At 33.8% G+C, this 14378-nt stretch overlaps 1 long non-coding RNA gene across 1 annotated transcript; it reads left to right on the plus strand.

Annotated features, from left to right (window-relative positions):
* Positions 1-444: 444 nt before the first annotated feature.
* LOC143078195 (uncharacterized) lies at positions 445-2243 on the plus strand. Its single transcript, XR_012979101.1, has 3 exons — positions 445-564; positions 979-1053; positions 1788-2243. It is a non-coding gene; the product is annotated as an uncharacterized LOC143078195 (long non-coding RNA).
* The last annotated feature ends 12135 nt before the right edge of the window (positions 2244-14378 follow it).

The raw sequence follows: 14378 nt of genomic DNA on the forward strand, positions 1-14378 counted from the left end.
GAATCACTTCACCTTCAAATCCATATACCTTTTGACTTATACAGGTTATCAAATGTTATCAAAATTAGTTAAATGTATGAAGATGTTGTGGATGAGATAAAATCTGAAAACTGTCTTGAACACGCGATATCGAATCTTAAGATTGGCAACGACACAGTATGGTGAGTTATAATTCGTGTCGCTCAAATTTTCAAAATGCCAGTTTATAATCAACCTCTAAATTTTACGTTGATGTCAGTCATGCTTACGAACAAGGTCGAATATCAACACCTAATAGTTGCATTGATTTCCAAGAAAGGTGGTTAAAAACGACGTAAAAGTTAACCTTTCCTCTCCATACTAACTGATAATTATATTGAAACATGATATAAAGATGCAGGGAGTGACATGCAATTAATTACTTATATCATCGATGTAATTTACATCTATGCTTATATATACGAAGTAAATTTTAAACAACACATCGCGGTTCAAACTCATCGTTAGAAATGTATTTCGTAGTTATCTTTCTTGTATCACTTGGAGGTATTTATTCAGAGGAGTGCAATAGTCCATCGATCATACGTAAGAAATAATTTCAATTCATTCTTTCACTGGATTACTACATGTATAATTGCAACTTCATAGATGTATATATATGTTTGATCTATTTTCTGTATTATGCAAACTAAGATGTTAGTGTATCACTTACCTTTATTTTCATTTTGATGGTGAATATAAGTACTAAGTAATATTTCTTGTCGAATCATGCAATAAAAATACCTTTTAAAAATGAAACTGAAAATTGTTTAATTCTCGGGAGTTTTTCGCTACATTGAAGACCCATTGGTGGCCTTCGGCTGTTATCTGCTCTATGGTCGGGTTGTTGTCGTTTTGACACATTCCCCATTCCCTTTTTCAATTTATTTATAATGGTTTTCTATCATGCGTGATGCACATCTAATATAATTATGTTGGGTGTTTTTTTGTAACTTTTAGAGCAAACGAAAACAGAAGTCGATTTTTTATCGAAGAGACTGACAGCACTTCAAGGAAAATTGTCTTCGTGTGAAGGTTAGTATAATTCTTACATTTGAAAATGACAGATCTAAAGGTATATAAATATTTAAACATTTTATTGAATAAAAGCAGCTCGTAAAGAAAAAGTCCTTTTTCAACATTTATCAATCAATGTAATATTCAAAAATAAGTTACAAACATTATTTCTTTGAACATTTAAGATGAACAACTACATGCATGCTACAATAACAAACATTATGCATTGTCTAATGTAAAGTAGACAGTTATACCAACATGATCGTACACTGTAAAAAAAATATAACAAAAAGTATATGTACTAGAATCAGAAACCGGAAGAAAATCAGTCTAAATAAACTGTCTAAATCTGTTCTAACTAACCAAACCTGTAAGGATTAATATATAGTACATTCTTTTGACTTATTTATATTTAAGACAAAAAGTTCTTACAACTGTTCTGTGGATAGAACTGACTAAATCAAATCTAGCCGTAGAGCTGACCAAATCAGTTCTAATCGTATTTACTATACCTGTACATATTCTAGCCGTAGAACTGACCGAATATTTGGTGAGCTTTAGGTAGTCTAGAACTGTCTAAAACTGTCAGGATTAGTTCTAGGTAGAACTGTCTATAAGGTGTCAGGATGACATTTAGATGCATACTGTCTTAGAACAGTTCTCCTGAAAGAATTTGACAGATTTGATGAGAGTTTAGAAGTGATCTGCACTGTAGTTGTATATATACAAAAGAGACTCAATTCTATTTTCAGCGGAACCTTCTACTTCTGCATATACCGCCTTTACAGCTACATTGTCTACAAATGGTGCAACATTGTCAAAAGGAGAAATAGTCAAATACAGCCGAGTTCTTTCTAATATTGGAAATTGTTATGATTCCGCTACGGGTGTTTTTACTGTTAAAACGTCCGGTATTTACTCTGTGTCTGTTTCTATGATGACTCCCCCTGATAAATCATCCCATCTTATTCTAACGAAAAATGGACAGAATTTGGTATGGCTATATACTGGAGGTCCTTATGACATGGCATCTCAGACCGTAAACATGGCACTGAAAGGAGGAGATAAGCTTTCGGTTCAACAGAACACCGGGACTCAACTTTATGGAGGTCAATTTTATAATCTGTTTTCTGCAGCTTTGATAAAGCTGGGAACTTTTAAGAACAATTAAATTATGAGTGAATGCTATGTAATAAACATTAAATGCATATTTTGTTTTGTTAATAATTTCTATTTCAACAATTGAACACTTTACCATGCGCGTAGCTACGTTTACGTCAAAACGCCCGGGCGTACACTTGAATTTTGCACAAAAACTATTTTAATATACACAAATTAAAGAAAGCTGATTGGAAACACTCAATCCTTGTAATCATTTCTTTGGTGGCTTGTAATTAAAGATAAAAGTGATGAAATTTACTTTTAATCAAATGGTATCATATGATATATGTGTTCATTTTCGGCCATAGTTCGGACCCGTATACATATAAAGCTATTTAAGTCAAGATTTGTTCCGAACGGACGGGCTTTTCTACATGTCCTACGATAAATTAGTACTATAATGGTTGAATATATTAACTTGACTCTGGTTTTATGTACATCAGTCATGAATCAATTGTAAGTTCTAATCAGTTTCCCTTTGTTTAAAGCTATTTATTATCTGCTTAGATTTGAAGTGCTGTTTGTATTTTTGTCAAGCCTGTAACATTTATGTCGCGAAAGCAAGACAGAGTGTTCCTAAAAGGATAGGCAAACGCTTTTTTCCTGACTAATTTATGAAGCAAAACTTTGAAGCATATAATTTTATTTCTTCATTTTTTAGTATAACCTGACAGATTGATTTGTCTTTTTTTAAAAGTTACAATTAACAGACGGTCTGAGATTATATTTTTTTTTTATATGATACATTTATTAACCTTCAAAGATTGTCATAAAACTTGGGCAATAGCTGATATTCAAGATCAAGAAAAAAGATCAAAATAAAACGTTTGATATTTTTTTTTATCCTGTATTTGACTGATAAATGGAATTCACGTCAACATTACACTTTTACACTATAGCTAAAAGCAGCAATTACATGCGAAACCCAGGGTCCAACGGAAAGCCTCATGAATTAGATTTTTAAGAATATATATGTTGCTATTTGGCTCTAAATAACAGAAATAATATTTCATTCTCATTCTCAATAACTCGTTAACTTCCGCGGGGCTTCGCCCCATCAAACCCACTACCAAGAGGTCCTCAGACCCTCGTCGATGTTCGGGCGTACACGTCGAAATGGCTTAGCTACGCCACTGTTTACACACGTTTTAGTTTCGTGCATTCTGATTTGTTGGTTGTTTGTTAAATAACGTCCATGGTATAAAATACTTAATGCATGTCCATGGCGACAGTTTTGTATCATGTACCTTATACTTCATCCTGTATAACCCCGATACAGATGAAACCGGACGTTGACGCATTCGAATCGAACACACCGTGTAACATTGAGTTCAGACAGTAAGGAATTAATACTTTTAAAGAAAATCCAATATCTATTCTTCGGATATTTTGCTCCAATATATTCTTTGCCATTATACTCATTAGTTACTAAAAGGTTTTTCAAATGTGTGACATTTTTATATACAAATATAAAAAAACGCACGACGATATCAATGATAAAACGTGCTTGGTATTTTTAAATATTCAAAACTTAATGTTTCTCGTACCTCATAGTTTTTAAAACATGCAATTTTGAAAATTTCATTAGTATAAATTAACAAACTATAAAGATCGTTTGTTTATGTTGTATCTAGAAACAAAAAAAAATACACGTTTTAAAGTGTCTTTATTTCATGTTGTGTACGCTTCGTTGTCGTGACAAATTTTTATAATGTACGCTTCGTTGACACAATATTGCGTTTGTCAATGAACTTTGCATGTATTAAATTATGATTATAACCAATATGCATGTATGAAAATAATAATTTCCCACCATAACATGCAGACAGCAACCCATAATATCCGTTATATCGTCGAAACACTCTTGGAGGAAATTTGTACATGTAAAAAAAATCCTTATGTATACGAAAGTGTAAATTAGTAGGAATAGTTATCAAAGGTAGGAAAATACAATAACTCGACAGATGCAAATATGGCTAAGCATACAGATACACACGTCCGATTTCTAATTTGATAGCATTTTTGAAAGTTTTTACCATACGACATTTAATGTACGGTTAGGTGGTGGGTTGGGTGTCCGCTAACATGTTTAATCCCGCCATATTCTGTATGTACCTGTCCAAAGTCAGGAGCGTGTAATTCAGTGGTTATATTTATTTTTTGTTCACTGTTTTGTACATAAATTAGGCTGGTAGTTTTCTCGTATGAATTGTTTTACATTTGTCATTTCGGTGTGTTTTATAGCTGACAATGCGGTATGGGCTTTGTTCATTGTTGAAGGCCGTACGGTGACCTATAGTTGTTCATTTTTGTTTCGTTTGGTTTCTTGCAAAGAGTTATTTCAATACCACATTTTTTTATATAGACAGCAATCAAAAACAATCAATGGATTATAGGTTAAAACTTTTGGCCTGAATCTCAGAGGCGGGTCCTAAGAATATGTGTATACAATAAACATGTAACTGATAGCCATCAATAGTAATACAGTTACTTTTATGTGAAGATATAAAGATGAAGAGATAATTCTTAATTATAACTGGTTTGCTTTTTCAATTATGTTTTTTGTTTGTTTAATTTTTAAGGTATAAAGATTATGCTTAATTTTCTCGAATATTACAGTCTTTCTACTTTGGTGCCAAAATCTAAATGATTGGTCATTCTGGTTATTGTAAGCACCTTAAAGTCTATACCCACCCATATGCATTTCATTCAAATTTTTACTTATTTCGGAGAAGTGCAAAGGGTCCATATTTATATTCCCCAGTTACCCTTGGCGTCATGGGTAAATTATGCAGATGAGCATCAATCATCAACCTAACCTTAGACATTTGCTGTGTTTCTTCTTTCATGTCTTAATAGTTATCAATAAAAAATGAAACGTTTCGCAATTGGTACTGAACAATTTCTGGACCCTTTTATTTGTTTATGACACGCGTACGTAATGGCCGATTGTTAGTTGCTTAAAGTTCACTTGCAAATATGTCATGCATGTTCAGGATAAGCACAAAGTAGCAACACATACTACATGTGGGTCCTGGAAGGAGGCCCTCCGGAATTACGTTAGGGAAGTTTGGACTGCCACTGGATAAAATGAGGTATATAGAATAAGGACACAAATGTTGCCTTTCAACAGGTCATTTATGGACCTCTCATAAAGTTTTTGCTGGGGTTCGTACAGTGTAGTTAGCGTAGTACTCTCTTTACACAAGACATTGGATATTATATTCCCATTCGGACTGGACGTGACTGCGTACTCTTACATCCCACACAACTAAACGGGTGGCCAACTTCGATCAGGTTTTACTGCCTGTCGGAAAAAAAAAACAAAGTTGGGGGCTCACGTGTTTAATCCCGCCGTAATTTTGTTTGTGTCGGTCCAACGTCAGGAGCCTGTAGTACATTGGTTATAAAGATCTGTCATTTTTTCTTCTTCTTTAATACATAATTCATAAGTTATAGAAATATTACCGTTAGTTTTATCGTTTTAATTTTTTTTTATATCGGGGCCTTTTTTTAGCCGACTTTATGGTATAGGTTTTCCTCATTGTTAAATGTTGTACATTGGACTATAATAATTGCTTTATACACCCACTTCATTTAAACTTTGGTGGAAAGTTGTCTCACTGGCAACCACATCACATCTACAAAGATTTATATATTAAAAAAAAAAATAAAAAAATAAAGCAGTTGGAATGACATCTATGGCATTCGGAAAATTAAGTTCAACGAGTTCCTATGTCTGCTTTCGTCTAGGCGAATTTGGACCAACATCGGCATTTGGAAGAGTCATTAAAGTTTTATTGACTGTACTATACTTTTTGAAACTTTATTTCTACTGAAATATATTTATCAACTGTTCATTTCATCTGGAATTACGTTGAAGGTCCCAATTTTCAATAGAGGCATTCCTATCAGATGTCACGCTGGTTAAATATTGCAATTTTGGCTTTGGGTGACAGATATTTTAAGTTAAACTGCTTTGATTTAGTTAACAGATAAACATTTACAATAAAATACAGAAAAAGAGTCGCCGACACCATCTCGAGTATATAACCCCGTGAAATTCCGGTATCACTCCGTGAACTTCGGCACGGGTTACACTAAAGTTTGTAGGTCTATAATTGACACTATGGCTGCTTTAAACGCAAGACCGTATAAAAATATATACAAATTTATTAACACAAGTTTACAGTTCGAAAGCTAGGGGAAGACTGCCCCAGCAACAGTTTACAAAACATATAAATTAAGTCAAAGATAAGGGTATTAAAACATTATAAAAGGTTCATTAAATATAAATATAATTGTCCAATCTTATGTAATAATAAGCTGATCATTGTCCTCCGGCTTAACTTTATAAAATAGCGATAATTGCTTTTTGTAGTTCGAGTGTTAGATACATGTATTATCTCTCACTCTGTTGACAGCCATCGGATTAAGTTGTAAAATAGTAAATCTATAATCTCTTTGGATATTTGAAATAAGAAACATTATATTTAAGAAAACAGGAACCTTTAAAAACCAGACTCAAGCTAGCGACCAATCATGCTAGCGACCAATTCTAGCGACCACTAAAGAACACAATGAGAATCAACTGGTCAAATAATCATAATGTAGTATATGAGAAAACCACAAAACGACATAATGAAACAACGTTCTGTTAAAAATAAAATATGGCTACCAATACGGTTTATATTGTTTTTTACTTTTGAATAACTGACTAGTTTGCTTGCTAAATGTCTGTATTAATATAAATCAGTAAAGGGAGAACGTCCCAGAAAATCGTAAAAAGTCAAAATATCGTAATACAATAGAAAAACAAAGGAGATAGGGTATCTTTAATCAGCAAATGCACAGCGCAAAATACACAAAAAGCAAAGGAACAATCTTTTTAGCGGCGATTTTTATTCCCTACACAAACACATACTTTATGTTATTATATATGTATTTATAGAATGCAAAGTGCGCTCCTCTACGTATTTCACTCTATAGAGAAGGGCATATACTAAATTTTGAGGTCTTCTTTACGTTTTCTTCACCGAGATGGTAAACAAAAATCAAGGATTGCAAATAAACTATTAAAAAAGGATCGTATATCCCCCAATGACATAATAGTTATAATGTACGAGTAATTTGTGGGTACGAAATGAGAATAAAAAGTAAACGAATTAAATTAGAAAAAAAAAAAAAACAACAGTGTTTGTCTATGATGATTTGCTCGCACAATTATTTTCCATATTCAGAGAACCGTAAATAATTTTAATTAAAAAGAACATATTTTAATAAACATGTGTACCTAGTTTCAACTTGCTCTGACTACAATGTCGTCTTTCAATCTAATACAGTATAAATGGATGGATACACGGAAAAACGAACGAACGAACAAACCTACAGATCAGATACGGTCTTTACTGTTGTAGGCGTAGCATAGAATAACTATTTAATGTGAGTTGACTTAAACTCGTTCCTGTGTAAATTGTATAAGCTTTCAAATAAACGAAATAAGAAATATCTTATGTTCGAATGAATTGCTTTCTATACATTCGGCATCCTCAAATGGTCCGAGTACACAGTTATCGTCCTTTGATTTTTCGTTGTCCACGAATATAGTCCTTAGTGTAGACAGTGTGTTATTTGCAATTTTGTTATACCCCTTCCAAATGTATTTCTTCATGTTTTATGCCTCAAATAGCAAGTTAGGGGGATTAAAGCACACTGTAAAAAAAAATGGGTCATGAATTTTAGAGTAAGTATTGATTTGGTCCAGTTAATTAGAAAAGGTTAAAAAAAAATAGCACATCGGAAGCTTTCAAAAGATTTAAGGACCCCCTTAACATAAATTGTCCATTTGGAGTTAGAGTTAGAGCCAAGGAATTTTTCTTTAATATTTGGATGTTAGTGAGAAAGTGTAGGTGGGATTCAATTCCCAGAAGGTTTTAACCCCCAAAAAATCATTTCAGTGGGCTCTGCTCTGATTTATTACCTTTTATTTGAGCCATGTCCGGTGGCGTACTTTACCGTATGGAGCTTGCAAGGCTTGCCGAAATAATGTTCGTTGAACACGAAAAAAACAACATCGCCACGTGTGGGAAAAACTTTGCCGTAGGGAACTGTACAGAAAGACTGAAAAATGAGCCCATACCCATAACTGTATAGGTACCTCAGACTTTGGATGGCCAGTGAAGTCTTCAGGTGCACTTTCCCACCCAGGGATTGATACGAGTTGAAGATATGGATAATAGCTTTCAATCTAACCACCTGCGGTCAAGAACTTTGCCGTAGGGGATGGGAGTAAAGCGACTGCTGCCACCCCCCATAATGGACCAAAATGAGAAATTGCGTATGTTGTTGTCAGCTTCCGGTGCACTTTCCCACCTGGGCATTTTCATGAAAAAAGGTGGGAAAGTGCACCAGAAGCTGACAACCCCATACCCAATTTCTCATTTTTGTCCATTACGCGTGGTGGCAGAAGTGGCTTCACTGCCACCCCCCTACGGCAAAGTTCTTGACCGCAGGTGGTTAGATTGATAGCTTTTATCCATATCTTCAACTCGTATCAATTCCAGGGTGGGAAAGTGCACCTGAAGACTTCACTGTCCATCCAAAGTCTGAGGTACCTATACAGTAATGGGCATGGGCTCATGTTTTCACTCTTTCTGTACAGTTCCCTACGGCAAAGTTTTACCCACACCTAGTGGGATTGAAACTTGTCCCTGACCCTTTTATTCATGAAAATGCCCGGGTGGGAAAGTGCACCAGAAATATTACATTAATTTCTGGACCTATGGCTGGTATAGCTATGAAAATACGGAAAGTCAAACAGAAAATAGCCCATTAAACTTGTAAAAATAACATTGATGTTTTTATAAACCATCTTTGAAGGCTAAATTAGTAGTCAGCTGTCTAAAAACGAATTTTATTGCACGAAAACTTTCATACATAAAAAATCCACAGGGGCCAAAATGCGAAACCAAACTCCTAACTGTGCATTGCTGTTTTCTGGTTCCCCAGAAATTCCAGAATAAAAAAAACAGGTACTAAGCCAACTATACAACGGGGGAAATATAACCTGTTTTTTATTAATTTTTCTGATTATTATTGAACACGGGTCTTTAGTGATCCTAAGTGAATACGCTTTCAATTGATACCAAAATGAACTAAATATTATACTTATTGACAAAGATTTATAAATATGCATAGTAACTATTTTGTTTGATATATGTACTACTTTGTATATTCTCTTGATCGGGCCGATATAGTAATTTATTATAAATGTAATAGGACTAGATTGTTTCCCTTTTCAGTTATCAATTATTTTCGACTGTTTTTTTTTATTTGCTTATCATATTATATTTTCATTTTATTCATTCTAATTGATATTCAATAGACAATTTATTACTCTTTTGTCTTTATCGGTCACTTTACTAATAACATGCTACATAATGTCTGAATAAAGGTTGAAACGAGAAAAAAAATAAAAGTTGTATCTTCACAGAAGGAATTTACTTAAGAGATAAAACATTAAAGTTGACCTTATACAGTATAAAACATTACATAACTATTCTGTATGAATACTTGTGTATGCAAGATGTATGAGAAATATTTTTGAGAAACATTTTTTAAAGAACAACATTGTTGTACTAGAAACCGAAGGATTCATAACATTTATTTTCTAATTTTCGTGTTGAATTTTTATGTCATTATACTTAAAAAATTCTTGTGATATTTTTGAGTAATATGTAATATATCTGTTGTATATAAATGTTTAATTAAAGATTTTAAAAAAGGCATCTGCCTGAACGTAGTTTAAATGTTTTGACTTGATGAATGTTGCATTGAATAAATTTAGTTTTTTCTTTTTAATTATATTTTGATTTGTTTTACTGCTTTCAGTATTATCTGAAGTGCCTTGGACTATACCCATTATACTGTTTCGAGAACCACTCCCCTCAAACCTAAATGGTTTTGAGGAAATACTCAATATTTGACAATGCCAAGGATATAGAAACCCTTACATGATTTTTCTAGTTCCTTGTTCACTTAAACATTTTATTTATCTCACCGTAAGTTGACATTTGAACGTCTGTACTTTTTTATTCTGTTTTACAATACTTACGAATAATTATGTCCCGAACCATATCAATATTTGGACCCTATGCGTGCGGTCATGACCATATACGTATACTCATATGGTCTGACCGTACGCGTATGATTGGACCATATCAGTATTATACTCGTTTTATTATCAACGGGTCGGACCATATGAGGTATTTGGACCATAAAGGTTGTTTTTTTCAAATATCCAATCTGGAAACAGTATATCTAGTTAAAACAAAAATCTCGAATTGAAATAAATGTATAATACTATGTAATATAAAGTCTTCAAAAACTGAATAACTGATTTAGAATATTAGCCTCCAGCAAGCAAGCACGCTACTCATGTTTGTTTGTTGGAATCCAAAATAAAATTAAAACAAAATTAATAGGTGTTTCCTTTGCAATGTTTTCTTTCCAATGCATATTAAGTATGTATTTTTTCTATCAATAGCGATACATCACGTATTAAATATTAGTAGAACGTTGTAGTATAATGTCATTTTGTGATTTTCAGACATATCTCGAAATGGTTCTGTTACGTGTTTATGCTCAGTGTTAACTAAATGGTCGATAGAATTGGTCGCTAGCTTGATTGGTCGCTAGAATTGGTCGCTAGCTTGAGTCTGGTCCTTTAAAACAAGAATATTCAACTAAAACTAAAATGAGAAATATTCAATTTAAAGCTAAAACGAGAGTTTATAGAAATAGAAAATCAAAACGAGAGTTCATATAAATATTCAATTCAAAACGAGAGTTCATGTAAAGCACTTTGCGAATTATTGTAAAAGTTCCTAAAGTCACTTTTCTTCCGGTTATAAATACCTTGACAAGAAAGTGATTTGTGAGGGTTTTTGTCAACGAACTGTACAGTGATTATTTAAAAACGCACAACGAACGCGACACATTTGATTGAACGAACAATACAGTAAGAGAAAATTTATTAAGTATGATATTGCGTTTATTCTAAGTTCTAGGGAACATTTGAAAACACGTAGTTATTCAACGTATAGTTATTTATTATTGTTTAAGGTATTTATATGCAAAGGTGTATGCACGAAAAGATATTCAGCATGTTTACCTCATAAAACGTATGAATTTGCACCATGTCTGTGCGTTTTGCATCTAGCAGTTTTATCAAACGTTCTATGCAATATCTAAAACTTACAACAACTGTATAATTGAATAAATAAACTAACATGCACATTGACGTATTTATATATACTCATATAAGTTCTAGAGAGCATTCGAAATTGTTGTCATACCAAATGTTGTCCTGATTATCGCTTCATATGTATCGGGGTTATACGGGGTGTACTTGAATAGTAAGTTGTTTATGTGCGTTTGTTAATTCCTCACTGACTGGCTATAGGTATAGGGGAATTTTGAGACCACACAAAGCATGTTTAAACCCGCCTCATTTGAGCATCACTGAAGAGACATGACATAGTATTGTCGAAATGCGCATCTGGTGCAGAAAAATTGGTACCGTTATTGTTATTAAGGCATGTCCAAAGTCGGGAACCGCTGGCCTGTAGTATTATATTTCTTTATTACTAGTAATTGTGGTTCATTTACATCTTTTGGAGGTTAATATGACATCAATTTTTGCTACTTAGTATACATTATTTCTTAAAAGCTAGCTGATTCCCGCCTCTAGGCTAGGAATTTTCTCTTGTTGGCCTTGTTATATTGGTGGCCTTGGTCGAGTTTTCTTTCTAACTGATTTGTTACAAATGACTGGATGAATATAGTAAATACTAGAAGGTGTTAGACAGGGCATCCATCCTTCTTTAGAGCAGCAGATAATATTTCCACTTTTTAAACTCACTTCTTCGCTCATCAGCAAAAAATAAACATTGTCGGAACGGCTTTAGTAACTGAAAAAGGTGATGTTCTACGCTCTGTTATCTTGTTTTCTTAGCGAGTTTAAATGCATGCAGAACCTGGTTTAAACGCAGACCGTGAAGAAGACCCCGAATTGAAATGTTACGTAAGTATTTTGTTTTTTTGTGTTTTCAACGCCCTGCGTTTGTGCTATTTCGTGGCCGCCAGTTTTTATTGGTGGAGAAAGCATGAGTGTTTGGAGAACATCACCGACCTTCGACAGGATAACTGACAATCCTAGGCAATAAACTCATCATAGATACCAGGATTGATTTTTTATATTTACGCCAGACGCGCGTTTCGTCTACAATTGACTCATGAGTGACGCTCGAATAAAAAAAGGCTAAAAAGGTAAAATAAAGTACGAAATTGAAGAGCATTGAGGACCAAAAATTCCTAAACGTTTTCCCAAATACAGCTAAGGTAATCTATTCCTGAGGTAGAAAAGCCTTAGCATTTGATTAAGATTGGAGTCGAGTGAACCTTCACACCCAGTGTTGAATTGCTAGTGACAGTCAGGATTCTACTTTGTCAAAATTATCTCCCCATTACGCCAATTCATTTTCACAATCGTAGAAATGGAAGCCATTGCAGGGATGACGTGCTGCCAATTTTGCTCTGGAAAACCGATGAATTTATCCACATAGCACCATTACTATCTTTATATATTAGCCGGGCTCAGGGTTGTCTTTAGGGCCCCCGGGCCGGGGATTTCGGAGAATAATATTGGTATTGGTTTTTTATAAACCGCACATTCATCTTTGCGGGATGCGAACCCGGATCGCTTGGTTACTAGCCTCAGATGCATCCCCTCAGCTACGGAACCAGACGGTTAAAATTGATAAAATTCATACTTATTTTCAATGTTATTTGTAATATTTATTTTTATGTTGACCTTTCACATACAAATATAAGATTATAACAAGGTATTCAGAAAGACGTAAAAACTATATTTTTTTTACATCTTTAAAAGAACACACAATGTGGGATGGTCTGTAAACCAGGGCGGGATGAGAGGGGGAAAAGGGCGGGGGGGGGGGGGGGGGGGGTGTTATTATGATTTTAAGTTAAAAAAAAACAAGTAACACAAGTAGTAAGCAATGCATTTTATTTATACTATTTGGCCTCTGGAACCACAATATGCACGTTTTTACTGGTATGGGCAGAAATTCTAAGAAATAGTTGCTGAAAATTACTGACATGTTGACAATGTTCACTGTTTGTATTCGTTTGTCGTAGAAATTAATAAAAAAAATTAACTCAATGAACCTTCATTTTATAAGCTCAACACAAACCTGAAAGAAAAAGATCCATAACGGACCGATTTTTGCGGTTTATAGCAACCAAACACAATATTTTCATAATTCGAGATTAGCACAATTCTAAAGTTTTTTTCTATTAAATTTTAGCTGATTTTTTTTTCAAACGATGATAGCTTAATTGCTTTATTCAACCACAAAGATCAACCCCAAAACACACAACTGCAATTTTAACGTGTAGCGGAAACTCACAGGTTTCATTTTCCCTTGGTGAAATCTGTTGATAGTCAAATGGCAAAGAATTTAAGGTTTGAATCCAAATTTTATGCAAAAAAGTGCTTGTGACCCGAATTCGGGTCATAGGAACGGTAAAGAGTTAATGAAAAAAATAAAAAATAAGACTTTATCTGATTCACTTGTTGTTTTAAGATTACTTTCACAATATCATAATCGTTAAATATTGTTCTACGACGCTGCGAGTTTTTAAAGCGCTCGGATGATTTTGTCACTTCCGTTCTAAAATTTGACCGATCTTTTCACTGTGCAGCTACGGTTGGATTTCTTTGGATTTAAAAGGTAATTTATTTGTTTATCATGCGTTTTAAGTCTTTAAATTCAGAAATGAGGATGGTCAACGATTATTTTAACTACGTTGGATAGGCTGCATAAGATTTCAACCAAATGTATCACATTAAAAGAAGATCGATGTCTACAACCAGTGACATTGTCAACTGTCGGGTGTTTCAGTGCTTCAATCAGAACATTGGTATTCAAAACAAATACTAAATATAGCTGAAATCCAACATCTTTTAAGATAGGATAAATGACAACATCTTCTATAAATGTTGTTTGCCCAAGTATCCTATCTTTCTCTCTCTCTCAACAAGTCCAAAGCCTGCCTGGCATCATGAATACTTAAAAGTTATTATAAAGAACTGACAATTC

The sequence above is a fragment of the Mytilus galloprovincialis genome, chromosome 6 (genome assembly GCF_965363235.1).
Source record: "Mytilus galloprovincialis chromosome 6, xbMytGall1.hap1.1, whole genome shotgun sequence".
NCBI classification, from domain to species: Eukaryota; Metazoa; Mollusca; class Bivalvia; order Mytilida; family Mytilidae; genus Mytilus; species Mytilus galloprovincialis.